The sequence below is a fragment of the Chiloscyllium plagiosum genome, unplaced genomic scaffold (genome assembly GCF_037043375.1).
Source record: "Chiloscyllium plagiosum isolate Xiang-an unplaced genomic scaffold, Cpla_swu_hap1 HiC_scaffold_16, whole genome shotgun sequence".
In the NCBI taxonomy this organism is placed as follows: Eukaryota; Metazoa; Chordata; class Chondrichthyes; order Orectolobiformes; family Hemiscylliidae; genus Chiloscyllium; species Chiloscyllium plagiosum.
The window spans coordinates 64,360,816-64,374,620 of NW_028270154.1; positions in this window are offsets into that span (position 1 = coordinate 64,360,816).

A 13,805-nucleotide genomic window follows, 5' to 3' on the forward strand; every position below is an offset into this window, starting at 1 on the left:
GATAACATTTTAGACTTTTCCACGCACTGCTGATGTGCATTCATTGTCTAATATTGTACAACTAAAAGATTCTCCAAGCAATACATTCATCACTGAGCTGAATCTTCTTATGAACACAATGTCTGATCCACATCTCAATACTAAATCTGCTTGGCAGTATTATGTCTTCTGCCATTTCTTCAGCATGTGATTATGTATTCTTAATTTTTTTTGCTTTAATCTGATTCTCAGGTAAATTTTTACTTTGTAAATGTTGCAATACTGTCTTCTTCCCTTGTCTTAAAGACTTTTAAACTACAATATAGCAATCTCCATTTGTGCATTGCCTGCTGGAGATTTTCCTCTATGTTGTGGTAAGAATGAGCATTTCCTGCTTCTTTGCACACATAATGGATGATTTCCCATCTTCATGGTCCAACACAATGTTGGTCTTTTTCCATGACTTACCCAAATAAAGCCTCATGCCTTAATAAATTCTTCCTGTTTGAACCACGGTTTAAATTATGAATCTCCCATTCATAATACAGCCCCAGTAGTCATCTATATCATTTTATCAGACCATGTCTATTTAGGCCTTTAATTTGCCCCTTTATCACCTTAATTCTGATTTAGTGAAATTACCACGGCTACAACCTTGATTTTAAAATTATTTCCATTACCCTTGAATTCCCTACCATAGCCAGTCTCCAATTGTTATGATGCCTATGCACATCATGAGTTATACACATTCCTTCTCTAATTTCTAGCTCATCAATTTAAAGTTTTTACCTTGCCCAACCGATATTTTCAACTTGTGGAGCTCCGACAACTGTTCACTTTGTGGATGAACCTCTAATCCGGACTCCTTCAACAGAGCCTCACTTCTGGATGACATCTGTAACTGCCAGATGTGACCAGCTTCTATCTCAAATGCTTTTGTGCTTCTATTGAGATCTGAAGTAAAAGGTTTTCCCACTAAGTGTGAGTTCTTCATTGTTACTCTTTCCACAAGATTGTCTGCAGGCCATTGGACTGACTGTTGCATCAGCTGCTGATAGTCTGTATGAGTAGGTTTTAAAACCTGTAAAGACTTTAAAACTTTCCATGTGGAAAACTGCACCCAACCCATCAGTACAGCAATCCATTCCTCTCTCCTGTCTTTATCTAACTCTCCCTTTAAGCCTTCTAAACTACTTGTAGTAGTGAACACTGTATTCTGACACTTAACATAGTTATTGAATTTATCGTTATTAAACTCTTGAGATAAAGTTGCTCCTGAATGCTACACTGAATTTCTTAGTGACTTTTATTGATGAACTCTTGTTGTAGACTTCTCTGGTAGAAATATCTTGTGGGGGAGACCTGATTTTGTAGGAGAGCACTCAAATTGCTACCAGGTGAACATTAAAAGAACCTCTTTAATTTGGACACTTCAAAAGTAAATGGGGAATTCCCATGGGCTCAAAGTCAAAAAGGAAAATATTTTCTTAGTATCCAATTCACTGTTCATTCCTCAGCTAATGCATATATAAACAAAATTAATAGCAGCTCTTCCAAATACTGTTATGCGATGCACAAGCTTGCAGTTCTGAAGTAACAACTGCCTATTTATTTCAGCATAATTCTTCATGAGTAAATGTTGATATATCTGAGAAGAAGGCTTTATCCAAACTTAAGACTATCTTTTGAACTCAGAGCAAATAACACAATGGTATCATAGGCCATTGCTTACAGATCCAGGAAGTTTTTCTCCTCCTATTGTTAGCTCGCTATTCTTTTTTTCCATCTCTCTGTCTTTCAGTGTACATAATATAAATAGACTTTTCCTTATAGACCTATATCCGAACCTATTAACATTAAGTTTAAAAAAGTCCAATGTTTTGAAATATTTCCCTAATTTCTAGGCACAAAGAAATATCACTTGAATTGCTCGAGATCTCCTGATAGGCCTGTATCATATTTGTGGTTCAGTTTTAAATTTTCAAGATCTGTAAATGTTGCAGACATTGAAAAGCAGGTTATTTAACTTAATATAGTCAAATCTTTATAAAGAGCTATCCACTGCTGTTGAAGTATTTAAATAGCCCAGAATGTAAGTGTTTGTGAGCATTTCCTTTATATGGATAACAGGGTACATCACAGGCATTTACAAATGATAGATAATACTTTAGTACAACTGGAACAGAAATTGAAATTCTGTAATTTCAATATATTAATTAAAATTATAAATATTTTGTGCTTGTAAATACATATCAGCCCTATTCTAATTTTATTTCTAAGATTTCTTGTCAGATTAATACATAAAAGTTAGAAAGCTCTGTATTTGTAGTGACCTGCTCTTAGTGAAAATAATCAAGCTGTAAAGCTCTATTACCAGACAAAAATAGAAGCAGCTTACTTTAATGAGATTTCTGGCTCGTGCCCCAGCTGTTCAGCACAAACTGCTCTCCTTGCTCCACGACCCACCAATTTGTGGCCTTGCTGGTGTTTCAATTTCCTAAAATGCAAAGAATAAGCACCTTGCTTGCCTGTCTATAAATGTCTACTTCCCTCCTATAGTTGGATAGAACACATTGTATGCGGAGTTGCAGTTTGAACATTTTTGTACCAAAACATGGTGTACATTTTTGAATTGAAGCTAACAGCGGGGAATCGAAATAGTTATATTAAAATTTAAAAGACAGCTGAAGAATATGGCAGACAGTTTAACATTTATTTGGGTGACAGCTTTGTAACAATCATTCATACAGTAAAAGAATAGAAATTTTAAAGTATAAAAAAGGAACAGGAGTTTTATTTTGATAAGGAATGAGCAAGAAAGCTCAACATTGTACATTCTCAACTTGAACCAGGCTTTGTTTTATTTACCTTAAAATAAGAATGAGCATACTTTTGAAAATAGAGGTGGGACCAGGTTTAAACCAGACCATCCTTAAAATTTAATCAATTCTTAATCCACAATAGTCATTTTACGCTCACATTTGCTGTCTGTTTCCTGTGTTATTCCTGTAATGCAACACCCTATTATTCTCCCAGTTGTATTGTCAAACTAGTCAGAATTTGTTAAAAATTTTATAGCTAATCATTTACAGATAGGTTTTAAAGACAAATGATATTTTTATTAAGTTACACCAAAGATAAAAATATAATGCGCATGAATTTATGTTGAGTGAAGCACGTTTGCAGCTGAATGAGATTGACGTTAGATTCTTGTAATGGCTGATCATACAGAATCTATGATAAAATTATTTGTTCCCCATTGCCTACAACTTGTAGTGATATCATTTGTTTTACATACATTTCTCAAAAAATACAATTGACAGTTTTTAAAAAGAATCTTGCATTAAATCACAAATTGTTACAGTTTAACTAGAAATGTCACACAGATGACATTACTGCTGCATATTTGGTGCAACAAGGCTATATGTGTCATTTTTCCACTGAAGTAATTGCACCATGAGGGAAATGTTGTAACTTAATCTCAGCAGGCTAAGAATTGTGGGTCAAAATAAGGCAAAGTGGAAATCATCTGCTCTTTGAAGAGTTAAAAAGCAGTAGTACTCAAAGAATCATAGTTAGACACATGGAAACTGACCCTTCGGTTCAACTAGCCTATGCCTACCATGTTTCCAAAGTAAACTAGTCCCATTTGCCTGCGTTTGGCTCATATTCCTCCAAATTGTTCCTAATCATGGACTTATCCAAATGTCTTTTAAATGTTCTAATTGTATATGTATCACCACTTCCTCTGGCAGTTCATTCTATACATGAAGTACTCTCTGTAAAAACATTGTCCCCCCACCCCCAGCTATCTTTAAAAACTTTCTCCCTTCATTTTAAAAATATGCCTCCTAGTTTTGAACTCCCCCAACCTAGTGAAAAGACCTTTGCTATTTACCTTAACTATGCTCATGATTTTATAAACCTCTGTGCAGTCACCCCCCACCTGTTCCCTTTGACCCCAACAAACATGTATGCATTTAATGGGCTTTCAAAAACATCACTATTTTAAACAATTTACTTTATTACATCTAGCTTTTGCTTACTTCAATGTGACATTGCAAAACCTGCGAACATTGTCATGGCACAGCCCTGTAGTTATAATTCCTTATTCACTTTCACCCTTGGAAGTGTTGACTCCTTGCACAAACACAACTCGACAAGCACCAGGTGCTCTCCAGTCTTTACCCAAGTGTCAGCTATTCAGGCATGAGTCTTGATAATGAGCATTAACATGATATTTGACCACTGAGGGCACCACAGCTGAGCCCAAATCTGTCCTCAACCAATGCTTTAGCAAAAACAAACAATTTCAACACAAACCACTAGATAGCAATCAGGAACAAAATATTGGTCCAATTTTTCCTCTATCACAGGGGCACTGAGGCCAATTAATTGTGGTACCCTACTGTCAACCCAGCTGAGATCAACTAACTCAACACAGCCTAAAGATCAATCCTGTGATGTCTCTGATCTCTACAGCTCAACTAGTCTAGTAAATAATCTCATTCAATCATCAAAAGAAAAGCACCACAAGTCTCACATATACATACAGCTTAATGTGGAGCATTGACGGAACATCCTGTTTTTTTTCTTCTCACTTCACTACACAAAGCTTTTCTGCAGATATTACTGTTCAAAACAATGTATGACTTTTACATATAATTGCCTTGCACTACATTAGAGTCCGAAGAATAAAGGCAATTTCTAGTTACTACCATAACCTTTTATGTAATCAACAGTTGATAGAATTTTCTACATCAATTAATTGTTGAAAAATCTTTATACTTTGTCTTTACTAATTTGCTATGATTTGTAATTACAGCATATACTCCAGACATTCTCAAGGAAATAAAAAGGAAATTATATCCATATGTATTCACTGTAATTTGAGTATTTCCTTCACTCTCAATATTTCATTATAAGATTAAGGTAACATAGATTGAGTGCATGAAGGTAGTTGTGAGATGTTCCATAGATCAGTAGTAATCTTCTTGAGTTTAGGGAAAAGTCAAAAATAGGGTTGCAGCCAGGGTGGTAAATTCACTTCCTGATAGCACAACCTCTTTTTGGGATAAGATGTCAAACTATTTTACGAGGAACCATCTAAATACAAGTTGTTGTTATACAGTTCACTCATCTCTTCAAAGGCTTAGAGAATACTTTATTAATAAGCCAAGGAAGTCACTTCATGAAGTGGGGTAGCATGGCCAATTTCTACTCCTGACCAGACCGACTTTCAACCTTTAATCTGTGCCCCTCTGCCCTGTGATAAATTAAGCAAATGTGAGGACTGCAGATGCTGGAAATCAGAGTCTAGATTAGAGTGGTGCTGGAAGACCACAGCAGGTCAGGCAGCATCCGAGGAGCAGGAAGATCAACGTTTTGGGTAAGGGATTTTGCACAAAATGTAGATTTTCTTGCTCCTCAGATGCTGCCTGACCTGCTGCGCTTTTCCAGCACCACGCTAACTTGCGATAAATTAGATTATGCCATCCGATCTCAAGCATGGCATGCACAGACAAACATTCCCCAAAAGGGACAAAGTAGTGACTACTTAGTCCACAAAAACCATACCTCACCTGATGTAACCTTATATCACACGAGAGAGTTAGAAAGCACATATGCTCACTCAGTGAATATAATTTGGAAGAGAATGTAATTCTGGCAAGTTAGCCTTCTAATGAGCATGCGTGATATATAATTAATGATAATATTTGAGGCAGCAGGTCAGAGGTCCTGGAGGATGAAACGGTTGCAGCTCCACGTTCAGAGCTGGGTGCTGCTAATTCCAGGATGGCAGCTGCCAGGGTGCCATGCCCTTTGAAAAGATTTGAATTTTTAAAAATACATTCTGGCCACAGCTGTCGGATCACCTTTTTGGATGCAATGCTCACCCTAGCCACCCTGGCCAATTACCAGCAAACCCCATCAAGACATCTGCACGGCTTTGACCTTAGTAGAGGGCTTGTCCACAATGGGTAACATCCCAGCAGTATCCAATAGGTTGTTCGAATAGCAGCGTGCAGTACTGCTTGTTCCTGGAGCAATCTGGAGGTGGGTGGCACAGTAGTTAGCACTGCTGCCTCACAGCGCCAGAGACCCGGGTTCAATTCCCACCTCAGGCGACTGACTGTGTGGAGTTTGCACGTTCTCCCTGTGTCTGCGTGGGTTTCCTCCGGGCGCTCCGGTTTCCTCTCACAGTCCAAAAGATGTGCGGGTCAGGTGAATTGGCCATGTTAAATTGCCCGTAGTGTTAGGTTAGGGGGAAATGTAGGGGTATGGGTGGGTTGCGCTTTGGCAGGTCGGTGTGGACTTGTTGGGCCGAAGGGCCTGTTTCCACACTGTAGTTAATCTAATTTAACCTAATCAATTAAGATAAACTGTACAGCACTGCTGGAAGTGTTACGTGCAAACAAGTATCTCCTTATTAGTCAAGGAGCCAGTACAGAGAGTAGGCCAGCCAACAGATACTAAGTGTGAGGGTCAAATGTCATGGGTCAAAGAAACTTCACAAACTGAACTATTAAAAAAAAAACTATATCTATAAAACAACAACAGGTAAATTTCCAGAAGATGTGCAGAAGTAGTCTATACTTACATGGCAACACAAAAATATTGAGGAGGTAGAGCTACTACAATAAAGAAATCAATGTTTTGCTTAGGCAAATTGATAATTCAATTAGGGGTTTACATTTCACTTTTTAATTTTGGCAGATTCAAATATGATGCAGATTCTGAAAAGATACAAGTTTCAGTTGAATATTCTCCACTATCCAAGGAAAAATCAACAGTACAGTAATGGTTATCGTACTAAGTAAGCAACAATCTAGAAGCAGCATGACTGAGGAAGTGAAAATGTTGGTTTTACCAGTAAAGTGACCACAGGAAATGAGTGGAAGCATGGAGTACAGTTTTATAAACTTTAGCACAGATTAACTGGCAGATTGAGAATAAAATTTTGCTTGCATAGCTTGAAAATAGACTTTATAAGACTCCATGTAAGCATTACTGAGGTGGAAAAACCAATGTTTACTGATACAGGACACAAGCAAGAAACTAACTGGCACAAAGATCCAAGATCCTGTCAAGATTAAATTGCCTGGATTTGAGATACCAGATACTGCAAGAGAGAGAAAAAAACCCACCTGTTTTAACAGACCAACAATATTTTTTATGAAGGACATTCATGAAGTTAAAGATTCCTCAGTGATGTTAGGGACGTTCTGGAGATTAAAGATTCCCCAGATGATGTTTACTGTTTCAGCAGGTCACCTACAAATGAAGTTCAAGAGGTTAAGCATTCTCCAAATGATGTAATGAATCAAATGTTTGATTGAACAAGAATTGTGTTCAAAGGGCATTCAAGGGAAAAAAAATTAAATTCCAGTTTTAAATTTGGACAACTTTGCTGGACACAAAATGTCCAAGGTGGATCACATGACTATATTTCCAGAAGCTTATAAAATCCCTGCATTGTGCAGACATTCCAGTAAAAACTGACAAAGGATTTGAAAATTAGGCCTGCAAGCCCTCCGTTGCTTCCTCTCCTGACGTACCCACCAGTATTCTTCCACTGACCCTCTTATTCGTTTGACTGAACTGGTCCTCACCCTCAACAGTTTCTCCTTCGAATCCTCCCACTTCCTCCAGACGAAAGGGGCAGCCATGGGCACCCGCATGGGCCCCAGCTATGCCTGTCTCTTTGTCGGCTACACAGAACAGTCCATCTTCCGGAGTTCCACCAGCACCAATTCCCATCTTTTCCTTCGCTATACTGATGACTGTATCAGTGCCATCTCATGCTCCTACGAGGAGGTTGAACAGTTCATCAACTTCACCAACACATTCCACCCTGATCTTAAATTCACATGGACAGTCTCTGACCCCTCTCTCCATTTCCATCAAAAAGGTTAACACTTAACACTGACATTTTCTACCAACCCACTGACTCCAACAGCTACCTGGATTATACCTCCTTCCACCCTGCCTCCTGTAAAAATGCTATCTCCTATTCCCAATTCTTTCACTTCTGCCACATCTGCTCCCAGGAGGACCAGTTCCACCACAGAACACACCAGATGGCCTCCTTCTTGCAAGACTGCAATTTCCCCTCCCACATGGTTGAAGATGCCCTCCAAAGTATCTCATCCACGTCCCGCACCTCCACCCTTGAACCCCACCCCTCCAACCTCAACAAGGACAGAACCCCCCTGCTCCTCACCTTCCACCCTATCAATCTCCATATAAAATCACATCATCCTCCGACATTTCCGACACCTACAAACGGACCCCACCAGAGATATTTCCCTCCTCACCTCTAACCGCTTTCTATAAAGACAGTTTCCTCCGCAACTATTGGTTAGGTCCACACCCCCTAAAAGCCCACCCACCCTTCCCAGCACCTTCCCCTGCCACCGCAGGAATTGCAAAACCTGGGCCCACATCTCCTCCTCACTCACCTCCATCCAAGGCCCCAATGGAGCCTTCCACATCCAAAGCTTCACCTGCACTTCCACACGTCATTTACTGTATTTGTTGCTCTCTACATTGGGGGACTGGCTGCCTACTTGCGGAGTGCTTCAGAGAACATCTCTGGGACACCCGCACCAATCAATCCGACCGCCCCGTGGCCGACATTTTAAACTTCCCCTCCCACTCTGCCGAGGACATGCAGGTCCTGGGCCTTCTCCATCACCACTCCCTTACCACCCGATGCCTGGAGGAAGAACACCTCATCCTCTGCCTCAAACCCCACGGCATCAATGTGGACTTCACCATTTCCTCATTTCCCCTTCCCTCATCTTACCCCAGTTCCAATCTTCCAGCTTAGCGCCGTCCTCATGACCTGTCCCATCTGTCAACATTCCTCTCCGCCCTCCTCTCTGACCTATCACTATCACCCCCCACCTCCATCCACCTATTGCACTCAGCTACCTTCCCACAGCCCCCCAACTCCACCCCCACACCCTCTCCTCCCCTCCCCTAAGGCTCCCAGCCTCATTCCTGATGAAGGGCGTTCGCCCGAAATGTCGACATTCCTGCTCCTCGGATGCTGCCTGACCTGCTGTGCTTTTCCAGCACCACTCTAATCTTGAAAATTAGGTGTCTGCTTCCAGCCAGGTCTGGACAAAAAAAAAAGCCAAGACCATTACACTGAAATGAATGCTCATGCTTTTATATTTTTCTCTCTTGTCCTGGTTTCCTTATTTTTATGAATGTCTATATGTGTTAATTAAATACTGAAGCAATTCCACACATTTGAATGTTTTGTTATTAAATATTGCCCTTGAATTAATCAAAAACTATTTTGCTGTGGGTTTATTCCCAAAATGTGAATTTGAAAACCGAAGTTTGAGGAATACTATTTGATTGAGCTCAGAAAAGCACAGGAGTTAAAAGGGAAAGGCATAATTCAAATAATACTCCAGTCTTTTCGCATCAGAGAGCGGCAGGAGCTAGGCGGAAGTGAAGGTAAGAGCGCAAAGCAGGTCGGGAAGGTAAGCGATTGTTATTTGAGTGGGTGTGTTCTAGACCCCAGGTCCTACAAAGTAGGGCCTCCCTCCCTCCCTCCCTCCTCCTCTAACCTAAATTAATAGTCCACAGACTTGCCCCAAAAAGAGGATCCAAGGTAGTTTCTGTGGATTGAAGAGTGAGGCTTTAGCTCAGGAGTCTTTGACAAGGAGGTTGAGTGAAGTAGTTATGCCACAGTTGGAGGGTGAAGACATGAGTGCCAAGCTAGTTCAGTGTGCTGTGTGCTTGATGTGGGAGGTCAACGACTCTGGTGTGTCTGGCTCATATAAGTGTGGAAAGTGTGCGCACGTTCAGCTACTGACAGAGCATATTGCAGCACTTATGAAAGAATTCGAGGGCCTTAGGCTCAGAGAGAACAAGATCTTTCTGGACAAGACCTTCAGCGATGTTATTACACCAATCGTACCAGAAGAGAGCAGACGATGAGGAAGGCAGAGAGGAGACAGGTGCAAGAGACCCTGGGGGAAATACCTGTCAGGAACAAGTTGAATCTTTTGGAAACAATAGAGACAGATAACACTGCCAGTCCGCGAGGCGGCCAGGTCTGTCAATCAAAAGTTGGCGTGGAGACAGAGCGGAAGAGTTGGACATCGCACAGAGCTGTGGTAATAGGGGGCTCCATAGTGAGAGGAAGTGACCGGGGCTTTTGTGGCAACAGACGGGACTTAAGGATGGTGTGTTGCCTTCCTGGTGCAAGGGTTAAAGACATCACAGACAGAGAGTGCAGGAAATCCTCAAAGACGAAGGTGAACAGCTAGAGGCGGTGGTACATGTCGGCACAAATGATGTCGGGAAGAGGAGGAACATACTGCAGCGGGACTTCGGAGAACTAGGAAGAAGGCTGAAAAGCAGGATGTCCAAGGTGGTTATCTCCGGTTTGCTTCCAGTTCCTCAGGCTGGTGAGGCCAGAAACAGGGAGATAATGGACTTGAACGTGTGGCTGGGGAACTGGTGCAGGAAGCAAGGATTTAAATTCTTGGATCACTGGGGTATGTTTTGTGGTAAGCATAAATTCTACAAGGGAGACGTTTTGCACCTGAATATGTTAGGGACCAGCATTCTGGCAGGCAGGTTTGCTACTGCAACACAGCTATGTTTAAACTAAGTAGCGGGGGAGGGAGGGGAGAAACTGGATGATTAAGAAGGAAATTGGAGGGAAAGTTAGAACAAGGGAAGTCAAGAAAGACAACTGTATCAATGAGGCAGAAAACTCAGAAAGGGATCATGCTGTAAGGTTGAGTGAAATAGGAGTTGGTGGGAAGGGGGAGGGCAGTAACAAATTAAAAATGCTATACATGAATACACGAAGCATTAGAAATAAGATGGATGAGCTTGAGGCTCTTTTGGAAATTGGCAGCTACGATATTGTGGGGATAACTGAGACGTGGCTTCAAGTGGACAGGGCCTGGGACATGAATATTCAAGGCTACACGTGCTATCGTAAGGACAGACTGACGGGCAGAGGGGGTGGGGTGGCCATGTTGGTAAGGAATGATATTCAGTCCTTTGCGCAGGGGGACTTAGAAATCAGGGGATGTAGAGTCAGTGTGGATAGAGCTGAGAAATACTAAAGGGTAAAAAGACCTTCTTGGGAGTCATCTACAGGCCCCCAAACAGTAGGCTGGATGTCGGATGGAAGTTAAATCAGGAGCTGAAATTGGCCTATCGTAAAGATGTTACTACAGTTGTTATGGGGGATTTTAACATGCAGGTAGACTGGGAGAATCAGGATGGTATTGGGCCTCAAGAAAGAGACTTTGTGGAGTGACTCAGAGATGGATTCTTAGAGCAGCTGGTGCTGGAGCCTACCAGGGAGAAGGCAATTCTGGATCTGGTATTGTGCAACAAACCAGAATTGGTCAGGGACCGCGAAGTGAAGGAGCCATTGGGAAGTAGTGACCATAATACAATAAGCTTCAATCTGCAATTTGAGAGGGAGAGGGTACAGTCGGAAGTGACAGTACTTCTGTTGAATAAAGGGAACTATGGAGCTATGAGGGAGGAGCTGACCAAAGTTCAATGGTGCAATACCTTAGCAGGGATGACTGTGGAGGAACAATGGCAGATATTTCTGTGTATAATGCAGAAGTTGCAGGATCAGTTCATTCCAAAAAGGAAGAAAGATCCTAGGAGGAGGCATGGGTGGCCGTGGCTGATGAGGGAAGTAAAGAAACATATAAAGTTAAGAGAAAAAAAAACATAGCAAAGATAAGTGGGAAAACTGAGGACTGGGAAGCTTTTAAAGAACAGAGGATTACTAAGAAGGAAATACGCAGAGAAAAAATGAGGTACGAAGGTAAACTGGCCAATAATATAAAGGAGGATAGTAAAAGTTTTTTTAGGTATGTGAAAGGCAAAAAAATGGTTAAGACTATAATTGGGCCCTTGAAGGCAGAAACAGGGGAATATATTACAGGGAACAAAGAAATGGCAGAAGAATTGAATTGGTACTTCAGATCTGTGTTCACTGGGGAAGACACAAGCAATCTCCCAGAGGTAACAGTGGCTGAAGGACCTGAACTGAAGGGAAATTATATTTGCCAGGAATTGGTGTCAGAGAGACTGTTAGGTCTGAAGGTTGATAAGTCCCCGGGGCCTGATGGTCTACATCCCAGGGTACTGAAGGAGGTGGCTCGAGAAATCGTTGGTAATTATTTTCCAGAATTCGATAGATTCGGGATCAGTTCCTGCGGATTGGAGGGTGGCTAATGTTATACCACTTTTTAAGAAAGGTGGGAGAGAGAAAACAGGAAATTATTGACCAGTTAGTCTGACCTCAGTGGTGGGAAAGATGCGAGAGTCTATTATAAAAAGGATGAAATATGACACATCTGGATAGTAGTAACAGGATAGGTCAGAGCCAGCATGGATTTATGAAGGGGAAATCATGTTTGACTAATCTTCTGGAATTTTTTTTTGAGGATGTAACTCTGAAGATGGATGAGGGAGATCCAGTAGATGTAGTGTACCTGGACTTTCAGAAAGTTTTTGATAAAGTCCCACATAGGAGGTTAGTGAGCAAAATTAGGGCGCATGGTATTGGGGGCAAAGTACTAACTTGGATTGAAAGTTGGTTGGCTGATAGGAAACAAAGGGTAGTTATAAACGGCTCCATTTCGGAATGGCAGGCAGTGACCAGTACTGGGACTGCAGCTTTTTACAATATATGTTAATGATATAGAAGATGGTATTAGTAATAACATTAGCAAATTTGCTGATGATACTAAGCTGGGTGGCAGGGTGAAATGTGAGGAGGATGTTAGGAGATTACAGGGTGACCTGGACAGGTTAGGTGAGTGGTCAGATGCATGGCAGATGCAGTTTAATGTGGATAAATGTATGGTTATCCACTTGGGTGGCAAGAACAGGAAAGCAGATTACTACCTAAATGGAATCAAGTTAGGTAAAGGGGTAGTACAGAGAGATCTGGGTTTTCTTGTACACCAGTCAATGAAGGTAAGCATGCAGGTACAGCAGGTAGTGAAGAAAGCTAATAGCATGCTGGCCTTCATAACAAGAGGGATTGAGTATAGAAGCAAAGAGGTTCTTCTGCAGCTGTACAGGGCCCTGGAGACCACCACACCTGGAGTACTGTGTGCAGTTCTGGTCTCCAAATTTGAGGAAAGACATTCTGGCTATTGAGGGAGTGCAGCCTAGGTTTACAAGGTCAATTCCTGGAATGGCAGGACTACCTTACACTGAAACACTGGAGCGACTGGGCTTGTATACCCTTGAGTTTAGAAGGCTGAGAGGGGATCTGATTGAGACGTATAAGATTATTAAAGGATTGAACACTCTGGAGGCAGGAAATATGTTTCTGCTGAACCAGAGGCACAGCTTAAAAATACGAGGTAGACCATTTAGGACAGAGATGAGGAGAAACTTCTTCACCCAGAGAGTGGTGGCTGTGTGAAATGCTCTGCCCCAGAGGGCAGTGGAGGCCCACTCTCTGGATTCATTTAAGAGAGTTGGATAGAGCTCTCAAGGATTGTGGAATCAAGGGTTATGGAGAGAAGGCAGGAACAGGATACTGATTAAGGATGATCAGCCATGATCATATTGAATGGTGGTGCAGGCTCGAAGGGCAGAATGGCCTACTCCTGCACCTATTGTCTATTGTCTCAGGTTGGAGAATGGAAAAGCAATCACGAGCTAAACCTTACAAAAAGGTCTTACCAAAACATGATCATTGGTACAAAATGTCTCAGAATTGCATGAGAAGTCCAGGGAGGCTTTTTCACAAATTCAGGAACAACTTGCTGCATCTTTTAACTATGTTCCAGACACAAGAT